The 17423-nt window shown below is 38.1% G+C and overlaps 1 protein-coding gene and 1 long non-coding RNA gene across 7 annotated transcripts in view; one reads left to right on the top strand and one right to left on the bottom strand.

Annotated features, from left to right (window-relative positions):
* Positions 1 to 17423, top strand: part of LOC126470094 (uncharacterized) — a 1674514-nt gene that overhangs the window by 1433720 nt on the left and 223371 nt on the right. The window lies entirely within an intron of this gene.
* Positions 1 to 17423, bottom strand: part of LOC126470097 (uncharacterized) — a 306248-nt gene that overhangs the window by 152212 nt on the left and 136613 nt on the right. The gene's annotated exons all lie outside the window — the stretch shown is intronic.

Below are 17423 nucleotides of genomic sequence, written 5' to 3'. Positions count from 1 at the left end.
CATGAACCCAGTGTTCCATACAATTGCTCACCCTCCAATGGAGCAAATATTCAGAAATAGGCCATGAGCAACAAAGTGATTTTGGATTTCCAAGTGGCAGGAGGCAGGACTTAGTAGCTTTTAATGCGGATCATATTTCTGTGCTTCATCAAGGTTGGAATCATTCACCACCTGGATAATAAGGAGATCCAGACTTATTTTAGATTTATCAGTATACGAAAAGAATTTTACTACATACTATGTTTTTAAATAGATGTTTTGCAGAATTTTATCCAAACACTGTTACTGTGTGGTCATTTACCCTAACGAGTGTAAACAGGATCATTCCACTGGATGTACTGTGTTGTTTCCAGAATGTGTTCTCAAGATTCACTTACCTGGTACAATGATGAATTATTGGCTTGGTGCATAAGTTCATAATATTTTTCCTTAAGTTTAATAAACACAACAGATACACTCAGCAGAGACTTTAGTCATCAATAACACATTCTCTTTCAATATGTACAACAATCTGTCAATACTGGAGTGACTTTTTTATTCTGCGGCAGTATAAATCATGTGGTTCTGAGGCAAAGAACTTGTCGAGCCATGTTCGGAGTACATTTTCATCTGGAAAGGAAGTTCCTTGAAGGTTGTTCAATAGACAGGAGGAAAGGTGAAAATCTGTGGGAACAAGATCAGGTGAATAAGGTGGGCATGGAATGACCAACCCAATTCCTGTATAGTGTTTTCTGTGAGTCTATCAGAATGTGGACGGGATTTACCATGGAGTATTATCACCTCACGCCGTCTTACAGGTTACTGTATTTGTATCGCATGTACAAGACCTCTCAGTTGCTAACAGTAAAGATCAGCAATGATGGTTACATCTCAGGGAAGCAATTCATAGTACACCACACCATCACTGTTCCACCAGATGTGTAACATTATCTTTTGTGGGTGCACGCAGGTCCTTGTATGGGGAGTTGCTATTTATTTTGTTTGGGCTCAACCATTCCGCTCTTTTCCTTACGTTATCAAAAACACCCTATTTCTCATCACCAGTAATGATGGAGTATAGGAATGGTTGGTGCTGTTCATGAGCCAATCGATGATGAACAAGCTCTGATGCACATATGGCTACCCATTGATTTTTGTGATTTTGGTTGGAGCATGTCATACCCATATATTCAATTCTTGAACCTTCCCCATTGCATTCAAATGTCTCATGATGGTGAAATGATCACAGTTCATCACATTTGTCAGTTTTGAAGTACACTGATGTAGGTCATTGTGGATTAATGTTTTTGAAAGATCTTCATCAAACAATGAATGTCTTCCTTGATGTGGAGAATCACTAACATCAAAATGATCCCTCGCAATATGAGGAAACCATTTTTTTGCCCTGCTCTGTCCAATGGCATTATCCTCATACATGGTGCAAATTTTTCTTACTGCCTCCACTGCTGTCATCCCTCAATTGAACTTCAACAGAAGAATGTGTTAGAACTGTTCTGATTTGTCCACTTGGTACTCCATTTTCTAGCATCCACAACTCCACTCACTATCTCCAAATGAAAAAATGACAATATGTAAACTCAAAGAGCAACAGTGAACAACAAATAAAAAATGACAATTGATAAATAAACCCATAGCAACTGGAATACCAACATGCAAAACAAAAACGCTTCAAACTTATGCACCAATCTAATGTGTACAATCTTGCGTGCAATGGAGAAGATGCAGTGTCTTCATGCTACTAATTCCGCATCTGCACTTACTCCCTAAGTGCCCTTCAGGCTATCCTTCACATGTATGAAGCAGAAAAGTATCTTCAGCTGATCCATGACACCATTTTCCACTTACAGAGGCACAGCAAGGAGGTATCATTTTGCTGGATACTTGGGCATGGGGGCATTCAGGGTAATGAAGCAGCAGATGCTGCAGCTAAGAATACCTGCTTGGAAAATACAATTTCTGAATGTGCTGCCCCCATACATGCAGTTATCTCGCTGTTGACATGAAGGGTTATGCATCTGTAAAAGGTGGAGCGGTTAGGATTGAGGGACAACAAGCTATGGGTAGTGAAGCTAATGACATGGCCATGGCATTCCTCCTCCCAGCCACAGCAGCAAAAGGAAGTACTCTTAAACTGCCTCTGTCCTCTGATGGTTGGATTCCTTCTCCAGCAGGAGGATATCCCAGTATGCAATTTTTGTCATATACAGATATCTGTGCACCACTTTTTAACAGAATGTGTTTCATACAAAGCCACGAGGGCTGCAACTCACTCACCAGCTGACATGCCATCTATTTTATGTGATGATAAATCAAATGTGGTCCATGTTTTAGGATTCCGTATGATGTCTGGTCTTCTAAGTGGTACTTTAGGTAAAAGATTTTAATGTGTTTCCAGGGGGATTGCTTCATCTTTTATTTTCTAATGTCCAACCAGGCACAGTTCCCTTTTACTCTGTTTCAGATGTTGTGTAGTTATAGTTTGTGCATTTTAATAACAAACTGCGCACATCTTTTCGTGTTCTATGTGGGAGTGAGAGAGAGTGCCCCAGGGTGGGTCAGGATTAGATTTTATATTTTATCGTATGTTGTATACTTTTCACAAAACAAAACCACATTCATCTCCTATCAGTTAAGTACGAGCACTCATGGCCTTACTGTTGAGCACCCTATACATATCGCCACATAAATGCCTGTCTATTTGCATAAGTGCACTGCTGAATATTAAAATTGCAACACTGGAAACATACTGTATGACAGGAAGAATACTGATTAAGTTTGTAGGTGCTTGGGAGTATACAGGATTCAAAATTTAGTACACAGATCTGACACCTCTGACAGCATAGTGATGCTAATCCAACAGTCAAAACAAGCTTGGATGATATACATGCATACGTCATTTCATGCTGCTGTAACTCAGTGCCAGAATTAATCAATTATATTAGCTGGTAAGTGGTGGCATGCCAGTTCTCGACAACCTATGACCGGTTGTATTCGACAGGTGAGAGATTTGGTGAACTTGCTGACAAGGGCAGCTGCCAAACAGCCTCTGTCTCAAGATACATCACACACCACAAGCAACATGCAATCTAATTTTATTGTGTCAAATGCTAATGATATGGTGACCTCAAAGGTAGAGAACAGCCACCAACATTAACACTTCAAAAATGTAATAGCTGCTGTCCAAATTGCTGACTATGAGAACCAGAGGTGATCATGTTGTGTGCTAAACAGTTCCCCTTTCATCACACATGTGATGAGGGTGAATACAATCTGGCAATGTCCATTCTCCTTGGAGCCTCCACACGTGTACTTCCATCGTGATGATGTACATGGAACCAGGACGCATTTGATAAGACATTGTGGTGTCATTCCTGTGTCCAGCATTATTTGGTGGACCACTTGGCATGCCTCTCTCTGATACCATGTCGAGGACAGTTGATCTACTAGCAACAGTATGAAATTTTTCTACCAGATAGTTGAGATTATGAAATGTAAATTTATATTTATGAAGCATAACATTTCTATATTTCATAACATGTTGCATAAAAATCTGATTAAAATGACCTTCCATCTTCAATTCAAATCTAACAGAACTATCCAAAGTGTATCTGAAGGTGGTAGATTTAATATTGTTTTAACTGATTAGAAGTGAAACGTGACACAGCATGGCTTACCATTATAGTGAATTCAGGGCTAAGGAGCTCGGCTGATAATTTGGAATGGAACAACAGTGGCTGCTGTGCTGACAGCACTCCAGACACCGTCACACTGCCCATGTGGATACTTGCCTTGCTGCAAACAAGCCCATTTCCTGACTCATTGGAAACAGTGTTTTAAAACTGCCCTCACTGTGCAATGTCCCTTTCTCTTGAATCCACAAAAACAATTATTGTTAATGTAACAAAGTAATATAAAAATGTGATTTGGAACATATTTTGTGAGTTAAGACATATGCTAGCGAGCTGTCGGCACAGCAGAATTATTGAAAGCATAAGTTGGGAGTTGGGCCGTGCTGGACAGTGCGGCCGCAGCTGACAGAAAGAGGTAGGTGGAAGTGAGCTGCCACAGGTATGTTTGTGATTCTTCTCAGCTGCTGGGGGAGGAGGAGTCAGTTAGCCATTTTTAAGGTAAGAGAAAAGAAGGAGAAGACACTAAACGTGGTGGTTGTCACAAAACAACAAACAATGGACACCGAGTAAATTCACAGATTCATCATATCGCAAAACCAATACAACAATGTAATTGTGGTGCTGAGGTGCATGTATTGAGACTTTAATATCAATTATATTATGAAAGCTACAGAAGTTTGATGGCATTGTAAAAGTTTCTTATTATGCAAACCATTATAAATTAATAACTCTTGAATGCTTCATACAATTCTTATGATCAAGGTGGTGGAACATAGCTGAGGAGGAGACTAGCTATCATCACTGAAACTCACGTGTCTGTATATATTTTATTTATTGAATTATTTCATGTTTGATGTCTTTTTAATCATGATAATGTGTCTGAACATCATATTCTTCACACGTACACAGAAAATAAATGCAGCACGCAATCCCGTGTACCTTTCCCTATGAAACCATGCGCTATATTTATAGTTAATAAAGTTATTTCTTGTTTAAATAATTAAATATTAATTCAGTCTATGATAAAGAAACACATCATCTGAAAGTGGTGATATGTACATAAAATTTAGAATCACTATCAATATAGTGCAAAACAATGCTTCTATTGAGCAGGCCATCTTTACAACAATTTCATTGTCATTAATATTGAGTTCAGATGTGCATATTTCATGTTATAATTAATTCTGGGTAAATTGTATATGGTCTGAGGGGGACTGGCAGAGAAAGACACTTCTTTTAGCATATTTGTTGTAGTTATGAATTTTGGCTATTTTAAATTAAAGTATATTTTATGTATTTTTTTGTGATCATTATAAAATTTAGTGGGCATACTGAGGGCTTATAAGGGAGCACAAATGACAGATCCTGGTGATTTTGAATTGACCGGTCATTCTGCATTGAGTGGTCATTGACATAACATGCATGTTGCAGGCCGCATGGTTTAGAACTCTTAAAGCTATAGGTTTCGAGTGGAAAGTGGTTCTGCAAATACTTTAACTTGTGTTCATACTTAGAATTGGACATTTTATGAGTGTTAGTTAATGAGCAACACTAAACTATGAATTATTTCACCAGGAATTTTGGAATCATTTCTGGTAGGCAGGTGAAATCTGCTTATGATTACACTAGTTTAGGTATGTTAATCACTGTATTGAACTTTATTTATTTGTGAGCTGGTGACTATTTTGTATACAGTTTAGCAGGATGGGACTTGATATTTTGCAAACCACTGATGTTTAGATAGTATTTGGGGAATCTGCCAGTACTTAAATATGCAGATACACAATCTTGACTGCAGTTGATTCTACTTGTTATTTTATTTCATGCTTATACACATATGTGAATAAGTCAGGCAACGGAAAGTCCAGGTTGGAATATCAACAATTATGTACAGATGACACATTGAGTTTTAGTCAGGCACATTTTTCAGAAAAGAAAGGAAAACACACACACATTTATACACACAGGTACACTTCTCACACATGTGTGTTAGCCTTTCTTTTCTATAGAATGCTTTGGCCGAAAGCTCAGGGCGAAATAGTCTTTTCACTGTGCTTGTCTGCAACTCAATGTGTCATCTTTATGGTGAGTACGGTATATCCATTTCATAATATTTTAATAAATCACCTGTTTATCCCATATGATCTCTTTGGTGTTGCCTCCAATCAGTTATCCAAAATAATACAATGGTGGGTGGAGTTTTTGCCAAGCAAGTAAAAGCAGGAGCAGCAATGGAGACTTCAATGGTGGCACAGGAATTGGCTACAGCACCAAGGGTCTTCTGTTTTGGCATCAGCAGCAACTTTATCTCTGGCAACAACAATAGAGCAGAGGCAGTCAACATGACCAACAAGCTAAGTACTGATATTGAAAATATTAATATACGTGAATTCACAGATTTGTTGTCAGAAAAGAAGTTTGGCATGATTAAACAATCACCAAGTTTATATGAATCAGATAACATTAGCGGGCCAGATAGTCCAAGATCAGAATGCAAAAGTGTGGGCATGGAAGATTCAGTAGTGTAGTTAATGCAAATGATTTCAAAATTAGCTAGGGATCTAAAGTGTAATATGGAGCAATTGACATCTGAGTTAAAATTCAAGATTGATCACAGAAACACCAAATTAAATACTCAGTTATAGGAATTAGTATCCATAATTACTAATGACCATACAGAATTCATTGATTCTATTAGGGGAATTTCTAAACCTGAAATCAATTACGGGGTTTAAAATGTTAAAACTAAAATTAAGGAAATATTAATGAACAGGGGAAAATGGAATAGTTGAAGCAGGGAAGTTATTGGAAGAAATCAGTAGTGTTGGTAACAAAGTTGATCCGGTAGGAAAACCAGTAGGAAATGAATTTACTGAGATACAGAATAACATATGTAAAACTGTGGAGGGCTGCGAGCCACAGGAAAATACACTGTAGGAGGTAACTAAGCAGATGAACAGTAAATTAATAGAGAAATTAGTTGACTGCCAGATTAAAGATGTAATAGGTGGAAATCTCATTGGGGATGAAATCAGAGACAAACCAATGAAGTGGGAACAGCAAATAGAAGTTGAATTTTCACTAAGGGAAATGAATTTTGATTACAATGAAAATTGTCAAAATAGTAAGGGTTTCCAGCATAGGTATAAGGATTTTAGGCTAATGTTTACGGGGCTGGAGATTCCCGGCAGAAAAATAGTTACAGAGGTTCGGGACATTGAGGTGGGTCACACGTGAACAGTTGAGAAGTATGACTACAGGATGATATGATCTGGAATTGTTGTCATTTAAGTTACTTGTTATCCAAAATTGTTTGCTGATATCATCAGGGTTTTTTATCATAGAATTTCTATATTTAAGCCAAATTTATTGTGTAGCAGAGCTAAAAAGAAAAAAGCAAAATATGCAGAATTTTAAAAATTATCGTTAAAATGTCATGAGGACATACACCATTAAAACCCACATGTGATTAAGAGTAACTAGGACTGATTGGACTTTTTATTTTATTTATTTATTTATTGCTGCCCTTATTTTTGCTAAAAATGTATTATGTCACAAATTTCACTTAGAAACTTTATGTAACTCAATTTATTTGCACTCCACAGTGATCAGTTATTTCATTCCACTGTTGATTTGCTGTAATTGTTGGAGCTAAAGGCAAGTTAGATACAGACCTTCATGTTAATCCTCTCCTGCATGAAGGCACTTAAAAGCCCCCCCATTCAGTCTCTGGTGGCATACAACACCTTGGAGTTGAATTCATGCACTGACATCCTGTTGGGACATCGGTGTACTTCTACTGTAGCACAGGAAACTTCTTGCTGTGATAGTTCAATATCTTGGCCCACAGAGGACAGAAAAAACACACAGATTGTCATGCGAGTATATTGCTCATTTCACCACTAGAGTTTATGTGCACTGCTGACATGAAAAGATATTATCGTGTTTTGATGTTTATAATCTGGTTTTGTACTGTTATAGCTAATGCAAATTGATAGTGTTCAATCAGTAAATAAATAACTTTATCAGATACAATGAATATATCCTGACAAGACTCGGAAGTCCCACTCATGTTTTGTATATAAATTTTAAAAAAATATACGCATTACAATGCACTGCTCTATTTTTAGTAGCTTTGGTAATTCTCTCCCAGAACATTAAACCCCTTGGTACTGTTTTACATAGCTTGAGCAGGAAAGGGGTAATCAGTACAAAAGAACAATCAGACACCAAAGAACTTGTGTGCATTGTCTCAAAACATCATATTTCTGAACACTAGCAGTTATGACAGAACCTACATCATAAGTCATGGGTGGCATCTAAATCAGCAAGGTAAAAAGAAACCAACATCACACATAAACAGAGCAGTTCAAGTCTTAAATTGTAGCAGTTATGAAGAATATGGAATAGAAAGTGATATGAAACAAACAAAGCCCCTAGAATTAAGCAAATGTTGCTGGACAATTGAAGAGCATTTTTCAAAACTCATTAAATACAAAAAAGTAAATTTTTGAGAAAAGGCATTTTTCAAATATCTTACTGAAATGCTAAATACATAAACCAGATAAACTGAGATTAACACAGATTTAGTAGGCGTGAATCTGATTATGTGTTTCACTTTTCTAAAATTTTCATTGTTTTCTTCAGAATAGAGGGCCAAAGTCTCCAAGTTTTTACAAAAGTTGATAGAGTCAAAGAGAAAAATTAAAAGTTTTGTTAATATACACATCCAAATTGATTTTTTCTTTCCTTTTTTATCTTCAATATTATTTACAAAGAAAGGTACTTTATTATTAATTTTGTACAGAAACACTGTAAGTATTAAATTTAACACTAATATCACACTTGTCCATAAATGTTTGATAAGCAGATGCATAAAGTAGTGACAAATGCTACTGAAATACAACACAAAATACTGGCTACAACAATACTGAACTGGGACTCTATTGATCACTTTCAACTATGTCCTTATAAAATTCTTGTTGTACATTAAAATGCCTCATAAGTTTTAAGAAATTCTCCCTCTTTTACATACTAACCATGTTCTCCTTTTCTAAGAGGGCAAGGAAGAGAAGCTTCCACTAGTGCACTTACCATATGTGAAGGGTGTCAGTGAACTGCTAGGCAATGTCCTCCACTGACGAGGTCTCAAACTGATTTTCTGCAGTAGCCATAGGATCTGCAACATGATAGGTTCCACCAAGGATGCAGTCAACAAATTAAACACTGCAAGAGTGTGGAGCTACCTACAGCCTATCTTGTTCCAGGAAGTTTGTGTAGTGGCAAAAAAGTTGTGGATGTGCCAACACAAAATTCGAGAGACAACTGAAATTATTAAGCAGCCACACAATATCAGAAGATAGCACAGCTACATATTTCCAGAGTCTTAGCTACCGGCTATCCCTGTCCAATGGACCGCAAGTAATCACAAGGCAGAAGCCCCACCAGGCACTGATTTGCAGATGGTTGCCAGTCACAGACAATCTGGCTAGCCAATGAATAGCTTCTTTCCTACCCTCTCCTCTTTTGTCATGACTAGCCTCTTACATTCTAGGGCCAATAAAGTTTCATAATTCTCTCCCTCTCTCTCTCTTTATTCTGCAGAAAACTCTCTCACATTATCATTGACAACAATATCCTAACATTGTCATTGTCCCTTTAAATCTCTCAGAAGCAAATCGCAGTTTGCATTTATTAACTTTCGCTTTAAATGGCTGAGATCAAATATCGAATTTTGCAAAAACTCAGTTTTTGACACCCTGTAACAACAGCAAATATTAGTTTTTGACAAAATGGTTTCAACAGGTCATGTGTGGCAACAAGCTTGATTTGTATCAATAAAAATCTGAATTTTGAAAAATTGAGAATTTATTGAATTTTGAAAAAAATGTTTATCCATTGGATTATGGATGGGAACAGCTCAACAAAAGAAAGAGAGAATCCCAGATCTAACATTTAAACTGAAGATGTGTGCTACAGTAAACATCCCCTATAATGATCAAGATAATGATAAAACTGTACTAATAATATACCACCATAATGTACAGTCACTATATAACAAAACATATGAATTAAATGTGTTGAAAGTGAGTGAATTGCAAAATGTTTCCATATTGTTCCTTTATCAACACACTCTCTCTAAACCCAATCAAGCCATTCTCCCCTTAAAACTTTACTCAGGCTGAGATCTGCAGACTTACTGCAGATATGTACGGGAGTAGACATCTGTTTCAGAAATAATACAGAAGTCAATAGTCTGCCAGTAAACCTCATATCCTATATTCCAAACTTCACAGAAGTTCTCCTGCACAACTTGCAGGATTAGCACTCCTGGAAGAAAGGATATTGTTGAGCTTAGCCGTAACCTGGGGGACTGTTTCCAGAATTAAATTTTCACTGAAGTGAAGTGTGCATTGATATAATACATCCTGGCAGATTAAAACTTTGTGATGGTTGGTTGGTTAATTTGGGAGGAGTGGACCAAACAAGGTCATCGGTCCCATCAGATTCGGGAATAATTTTGGGGAAGGAAGTTGATAGTGCCCTTTCAAAGGAACCACCGTGGCATTTGCCTGAAGTGATTTAGGGAAATCACAGAAAACATAAAGCAGGATGGCTGAATGCAGCTTCCCTAATGCGAGTCTAGTATGCTAACCACTATACCACCTCACTTGGTCTTTGTGCTGGACTGGGCCTCGAACCCGGGAACTTTTCCATTTGTGGGCAAGTGCTCTACCAACTGAGCTATTCCTGCACAACTCATGCTCACAGCTTCACTTCCACCAGTACCTAATCTCCTGCCTGCCAAACATCACAGAATTTCTCCTGCATAGCTTGTGGCACTAACTCTTCTGGAAAAAGGGATATTGTGGAGACATGGCTTAGCCACACCCTGGGGTATTATTTCCAGAATGAAATTTTCACTCTACAGTGGAGTTTGCACTGATATGAAACCTCCTGGCAGATTGAAACTGTGTGCTCAACTGGGATTTGAACCTGGGACTCTCACCTTTTGTATGAAAGTTTTCTATTGACTGAGCTATCCAAGCACAACTGTCAAGCCATCCTCACAGCTTTAGTTCTACCAGTATCTCATCTCATGCCTCCCAAACTTCACAGAAACTTTCCTCCATAATTTGCAAGACTACTGTCTTGGAAAAAGAGGATACTGCAGGGACATAGCTTAGCCACAACCTGGAGAATTGGAATTTTCACCGTGCAGCAGAGTGTTGATACAAAACTTCTTGGCAGAATAAAACTTTGTTCCAAACTAGGACTCCAACGTGGGACCTTCAGCAAGTGATCTACCAACTGAGCTATGCAAGCGTGACGCTAAGTATACTAATACTTATTCATTCTCATTTGAGTTTGGGTCCTTCATGGCCACCAAGTGTTACATATTTGAGTTTGAGGCCAGGGAAATACAGGCCATCTTTAGGAAGATTCGTTAACAGCAGTGTTACTTTCAGTGTACATCTGTGAATTATCCCACTAATGGAAGCAGTTGAAGGAGATGGTACTGATTGTCACATTTAACACCTGTACATCAACAATGAATTCTCATAAAGTATAAAATAAACTTTTATTTAGATGAAGTTAAGTGGTCGGTATAATTTCTCCAGTTTTGCTATTGATGGCACACTGAATTCTGCCTGTACCATGCGAATGAAAAAGTTGCCGAGACATCTGTAAACATAGCAAAGAGATTAGAAATCATATTTTAAACAAGAACTTGTAATTAACATTCTGGCAATTTATATTACGATTCTCAAGATCATTCAAAAATATTATGTTTATACTAGGTACTAGAAATTTAAAGCCCCAGAAAGAATTTTAGTTAATACTTTCTATCGACTGTTTTATTTGGATAAATCTTTCTCTGTGCACCGAACTTGTCTACATCTTCTGTAACTTTCTCTCAGTTTGAAAATAAACACGCTAACTTTTCGTCCTGACAAGTTAAGTCCCTTTACAATCAGGACCACAGCACTTAACGCCAGCACAGATCAGGAACTATACCCCATTTTTATGTAACAGAACCTTCGTTATAGCTGCCAGTGCATGTTCCTAAAATACAAGGTAAGTGCAGGAAGGTCCAGGTTGTGCATTCGTAAACCGTTGATTTTGACTTTTTTTAAAAAATAATGTTAACCACGAAAAGCGTAAGTGAAAATTAAAGAGTTTAGTCCACAAGCGTTTGCATTTCGCTTGGAAGAGTATTGGGAAGCTCTGACTCATTCCTCCATTTTACTCGTGGTCCCATGCATGATAGAATCTGTACAACGTGTTTCTTGAGGCATGTAGTTACTAATTGTAAACGTTTAAGCGTGCTATGAATTTGAGGATAAGACAATAATCAAATGTAATTGACCTCACTAATCAGCTATGGTAAAGAGCTATTCATGAGGCCTACAACCATTTACTGACAATCCTTTGACGGCATCCTCAGAACGCCAACCCTCCTCCTTTATCCGGGCTTGGGACCGGCAACAGCAACTGAAGAACTACCAAAGTCGCTCTCCAAGTACTGTAGGCGGAGTTAAAGGATTCACATCACTTCCACACATATTAAACATCTCTAAACACACATTATACATCAACCAGGAATCAGAATTGCGTTTAATTCTCTTATGGATTCAACCTGGCCGTTTCGCAATTTATAGGCTGCAGCGGTACCGACAGCTAGCGAGCGCAGAATCACTGAAATGAAATTTATTTTCCTTAAATTTCCTTGAACATATCATACCTTGTTCTAGTCTGTTTATTTTAAGATTAAAGCTCGGTAGATACGTATTATGTTACATCATTGACGTAATAAACTCTACAGAAATGGACGGAGACCCTGTTACGTAGTGTTTCTCAATCGCTATACGAGATGGCAGCATGTCCATCAAGTCCTTGTCATGTAAATATTGTCCAAAGATTTTATCGCAATGTACGTCATATTGGAGTGTAATTATCATCTTTTTTTAATAAATGTGTGTCGAGATAAAAATTAGAAAACACATGCACTGCACATGTCGAGTTGGTTTTCAACTTATATTTGCATATTTCGCAGACCAGTGAGCTAGTTTTTCATTTTTTTTTTATTTTTTTATTTTTTTTTTTTTAATTTATTTTTTTTTTTTTTTTTTGACTGGACCGTGTCATCTCAGAAACAAATTAAATATAATTCCCATACCTCAGTTCTGATAAAAAAATTTTCGGAGGTTTCCGGTGGTTGCAAAGCAAATAATGGTGACGGAAACCTTCGAAAAAATTGCAATTTCGACTCTCTCTGAAGTGATAATAAAGTAATTGTGTGCGTGTCAGGTGATAAGAACATGTATGCAAACGAAGGGGAGTGCTTAATGATTACTGCAGTTTTTTTGTACGCTTTTACTACGGTGCCGGTATACTATATTAAGTACCAGTATTTCAACGCATACTGTATGTTCATTAGTGCGGAATGTTATTATAATTTAATTTATTGTCCGTACATAATGGACCAGAGGTGTTTCATTGAAAGTTAGTTGCCTGCATTATTATTTCTATTTAAGTGATGTCTCGTGTATGAAACGAACATTGTGAAGGGGAATGGGGGGCACGTGCTCTTTACTAAGTCTACGTAATAACACTTGAGTTTTAACTGATTTTCTTGAATAAGACGAGACAGGGAAATTACATTCATTTTGATTAGGACTTTTCATGTGACTTTCACTGCCGAATTAAAAGTTGTATTGGTGTATCGCCAGGTACTGTTAGCAAGGGATCAAAAAATTTATTATTATTATTATTTTTAAATGTGTTGCACTGATGTAGCCTACATGCTATATTCTTTAATAAGCAGTTATTGGGAATGGTATTGCTGTACGAAACATTATCACAACCAATATTTGTTCTGAGACCCTGAGATTTTGATATTACTGGTACTACATCTCTAATTCTAGCCATATCAAAAATAAATTGACGTAGCGTAACAATTCTTTCACAATGTCAAGGACACTGTCCTGGCAGATTGAAACTGTGTACTGGACTAAGATTTGAACCTGGGACTCTCACCTTTTGTGGGCAAGTTCTCAACTGACTGAGCTATCCAAGAACAACTTACAGTGCATCCTCACAGCTTTATTTCTGCCAATATTTCATCTCCTTCCTTCCAAAGTTCACAGAGACTCTCCTGCATAAATTGCTGGACTACTCTCGTGGAAAAGAGACATAGTTCAGCCACAACCTAGAGGATTGAAATTGCCACCCAGCAGCAGAGTGTTGATAGGAAACTTCCTGGTAGATTAAAACTTTGTTCCAAACTGGAACTCCAACCTGGGACCTTCGGTAAGTGCTGTACCAACTGAGCTATGCAAGCATGATTGTATGTGTGGATACTTCATGGCCACCTAGTGTCAAGTATTAGAGTTTGAGGCCAGAGACATACAGACCATCTTTAGGCAGATAAAATTCTTATAATTTTTTTTAATAATTGAGCACAGAATGAAAAATGACACATGGTGCCAGAATGAATGAATTAATGCCAGTGTGAATGGGCCGTACAATAAGGCTAAAGATGGGGTTGAGTGCACTACACATGGTTACCTGGGTTGGAGTTTTGACATGTTTGTGCCCAAGGTGGGCGCTATTGAGAGAAAGATGCAGATTTTGGTACACAAGTGTTGTAGAAAAACTCTCATGTAACTGTGATCATAGATGGCTACAGCTTGTGAAGGAGCTGCTCATTGTATTCCGATATAAGACTGAGTGCTCAGTAAAATCAACTTTGATTCACAAGTGGTGTGAAATGCGTATTGTTTGATAGTTGTAATTGAAAATTGCACAATAGTTTACTTCAAAATAGCACGCCTTATTAATCAATAGAATAATATTTATATGTGTTCTCATTGTATGGTGTAATTTTGATAGAATTACATACCTACCATTTTTTGTGATTGAAATAGAACCGGCAGTTGCAGAACCATGTGTAAGGTCTGAAAATAACTGAAATCATTAGACAAAGAAACTGTTGTAGTAGTATTAATGTAATGATTGTATGAATTTGGATTAATGGCAGTTTTATAAAGGTGGTTGAAGTAAGTAGATAGTGTCGGAAGTTCCATGTGGCTTTTCGCGAATGATGCTGTAGTATACAGAGAAGGTGCAGCATTAGAAAATTGCAGCGAAATGCAGGAAGACCTGCAGCGGATAGGCACTTGGTGCAGGGAGTGGCAACTGACCCTTAACATAGAAAATGTAATGTGTTGCGAATACATAGAAAGAAGGATCCTTTTTCGTATGATTATATGATAGCGGAACAAACACTGGTAGCAGTTGCTTCTGTAAAATATCTGGGAGTATGCGTGCGGAACGATTTGAAGTGGAATGATAATATAAAATTAATTGCTGGTAAGGTGGGTACCAGGTTGAGATTCATTGGGAGAGTCCTTAGAAAATGTAGTCCATCAACAAAGGAGGTGGCTTACAAAACACTCGTTCGACCTATACTTGAGTATTGCTCATCAGTGTGGGATCCTTACCAGATCAGGTTGACAGAGGAGATAGAGAAGATCCAAAGAAGAGCAGTGCGTTTTGTCACAGGGTTATTTGATAAGTGTGATAGCGTTACAGAGATGTTTAGCAAGCTCAAGTGGCAAACTCTGCAAGAGAGGCACTCTGCATCGCGGTGTAGCTTGCTGTCCAGGTTTCGAGAGGGTGCGTTTCTGGATGAGGTATCGAATATATTGCTTCCCCCTACTTATACCTCTCGAGGAGATCACGAATGTAAAATTAGAGAGATTCGAGCATGTACGGAGGCTTTCCAGCAGTCGTTCTTCCCGCGAACCATACGCGACTGGAACAGGAAACGGATGTAATGACAGTGGCACATAAAGTGCCCTCTGCCATGCACCATTGGGTGGCTTGCGGAGTATAAATGTAGATGTAGATATAGAAGTCAGTGCAAGTTAGAAATGAGAAGGAAGCAAGCCTATTTAAGGTGGTGTGTCCCATTCCACGTGGGCTAAATGTTTTGTGTTGGAGTAGCAGACATTTTGCCTCAAGAATTGGTAAATTTTTAGTGTGAGTGAGGCAGTAGAACTCTGTTTTTGAGCAGATCATTGTGTAGATGAAATTAAAAACTTTCATGAATTGGATAGGTGGTCATATACTTCAAAGTTTTCATGAAAGATGGACTTCGTACAGGCAACAACCTCTAATGTTGTGTTGGGTTTGATTTTCTGAAAGGGTGATTTGTATTTACTTACATTCACAACCAAAGAACAAAAATCGAACTTTAGTTTCTCACAGTAATATATATTAAGCTCTGGTCTGAGACTACACCAGAAACTTTATACACTGTTACAAAACCTGTGCTCACTAGTTTGTGTAATCATTGAGAGCCTGCAACCTAGTGCAATTATAATATTTATTTGGTCAGAATTGTTTGAAAATGTATAATTAATCAATAAATTACATTATTCATTCAAGTTATTCACGCTGTACTACCTGCAGTTACAAGTTGTGGACTTATTATTTGTAGGGTAGAGCCCAAGAACATTAATTTGCAGACAACACAAAACTACTGAGAACAGCACCACCTTGCTCATTGAGGGAGGTTGCAGGACTGTTGGATATGCTACAAAGAATGTTCCCACCTGCACGATTAAAAAATGTTCAGGAAGTATCAAAATGTTAAATATCTTTTAAATCATTCATATTATGTTGGGTAGCATGCCTTGGAAGTGAGTGGTCCAGTTGGCCCTTGGCCACAGTTTGACAGTGGTCATTTATCCAGGTAAACTGTTTGTGATTGTACCCACATGTAATGTTGACTGATTGATTGATTTTGACAGGGAACCTAAAACAGCTTTGGTCTAACCCGCCACTGCCTGCACTGAAACTGAGTTTATTGTGCGGTGTCACTCCCTGTATATCTAGTAAAGCCAACCAATGCCCTTAAATAGTGCAAGGAGTCACTTTACCAGTTTTTCGTTAGACACAATTTCTTCAGCTCTAGTTGTCTTGAAAATTCTGTACTCTTGCTCTCCAATGCTGTGCATTCAAAGATTAGGTGTGATTCAGTTTCTTCACCCTCATCATAGATCCTATATTTAGGGTCTTATTCCACTATACCCATTGTATGTAGCTGTTTTTTGAAATTCCCGTGGCTGGCCATCAATCCAGTCATGAGTTTAATCTCTTTCCTGTTCAATCCCAGAATTACAAGCCTCTTTCAGAACATGGCTTAGGCATCATTACCTTACCACATTTTTGTTTATAGACCTTGGTGCAGTATTCTATGTGCTGTTTCCTAAGCCAGTTCCAAAGTTCTTGCTTGATCATTGCATTAGTGATTGTCAGGACAGGTTTCAGTCCAATGAATGGAGTCGTTGCCCCCATCCTGGCCAATCTGTCAGCTTGTTCATTGCCACAGATCCCCGAGTGGCCAGGGACCCACACTAGGTTTACCCTATTGTTTTTCCCTAGCTCCACCAGAGCCCTGTGGCATTCTGCAGCAATCTTATATCTCGTTACAGGAGCTGTCAATGATTTCAGGCCAGGCCACCAGAGCCCTGTGGCATTCTGCAGCAATCTTATATCTCGTTACAGGAGCTGTCAATGATTTCAGGACTGCCTGGCTGTCTGAATAGATGTAGATGCTATGGTTCTTGTAGCACCTATGCATATTCTCCTCCAGACATGCCTGGTTGCAGTAATTTCAGCCTGGAATACCAAGGCCAGTTTCCCTAGAGAGATGATGCCCTCCAGTCATGGCTGAACCCCGTACACCCCTGCCCCAGCTCCTTGATCTGATTTCAACCCATC

This window comes from Schistocerca serialis, chromosome 3 (assembly GCF_023864345.2).
Source record: "Schistocerca serialis cubense isolate TAMUIC-IGC-003099 chromosome 3, iqSchSeri2.2, whole genome shotgun sequence".
NCBI lineage: Eukaryota > Metazoa > Arthropoda > Insecta > Orthoptera > Acrididae > Schistocerca > Schistocerca serialis.
Note: the sequence above shows the minus strand (reverse complement) of the source record. Positions and strands in the feature narration are given on the sequence as shown.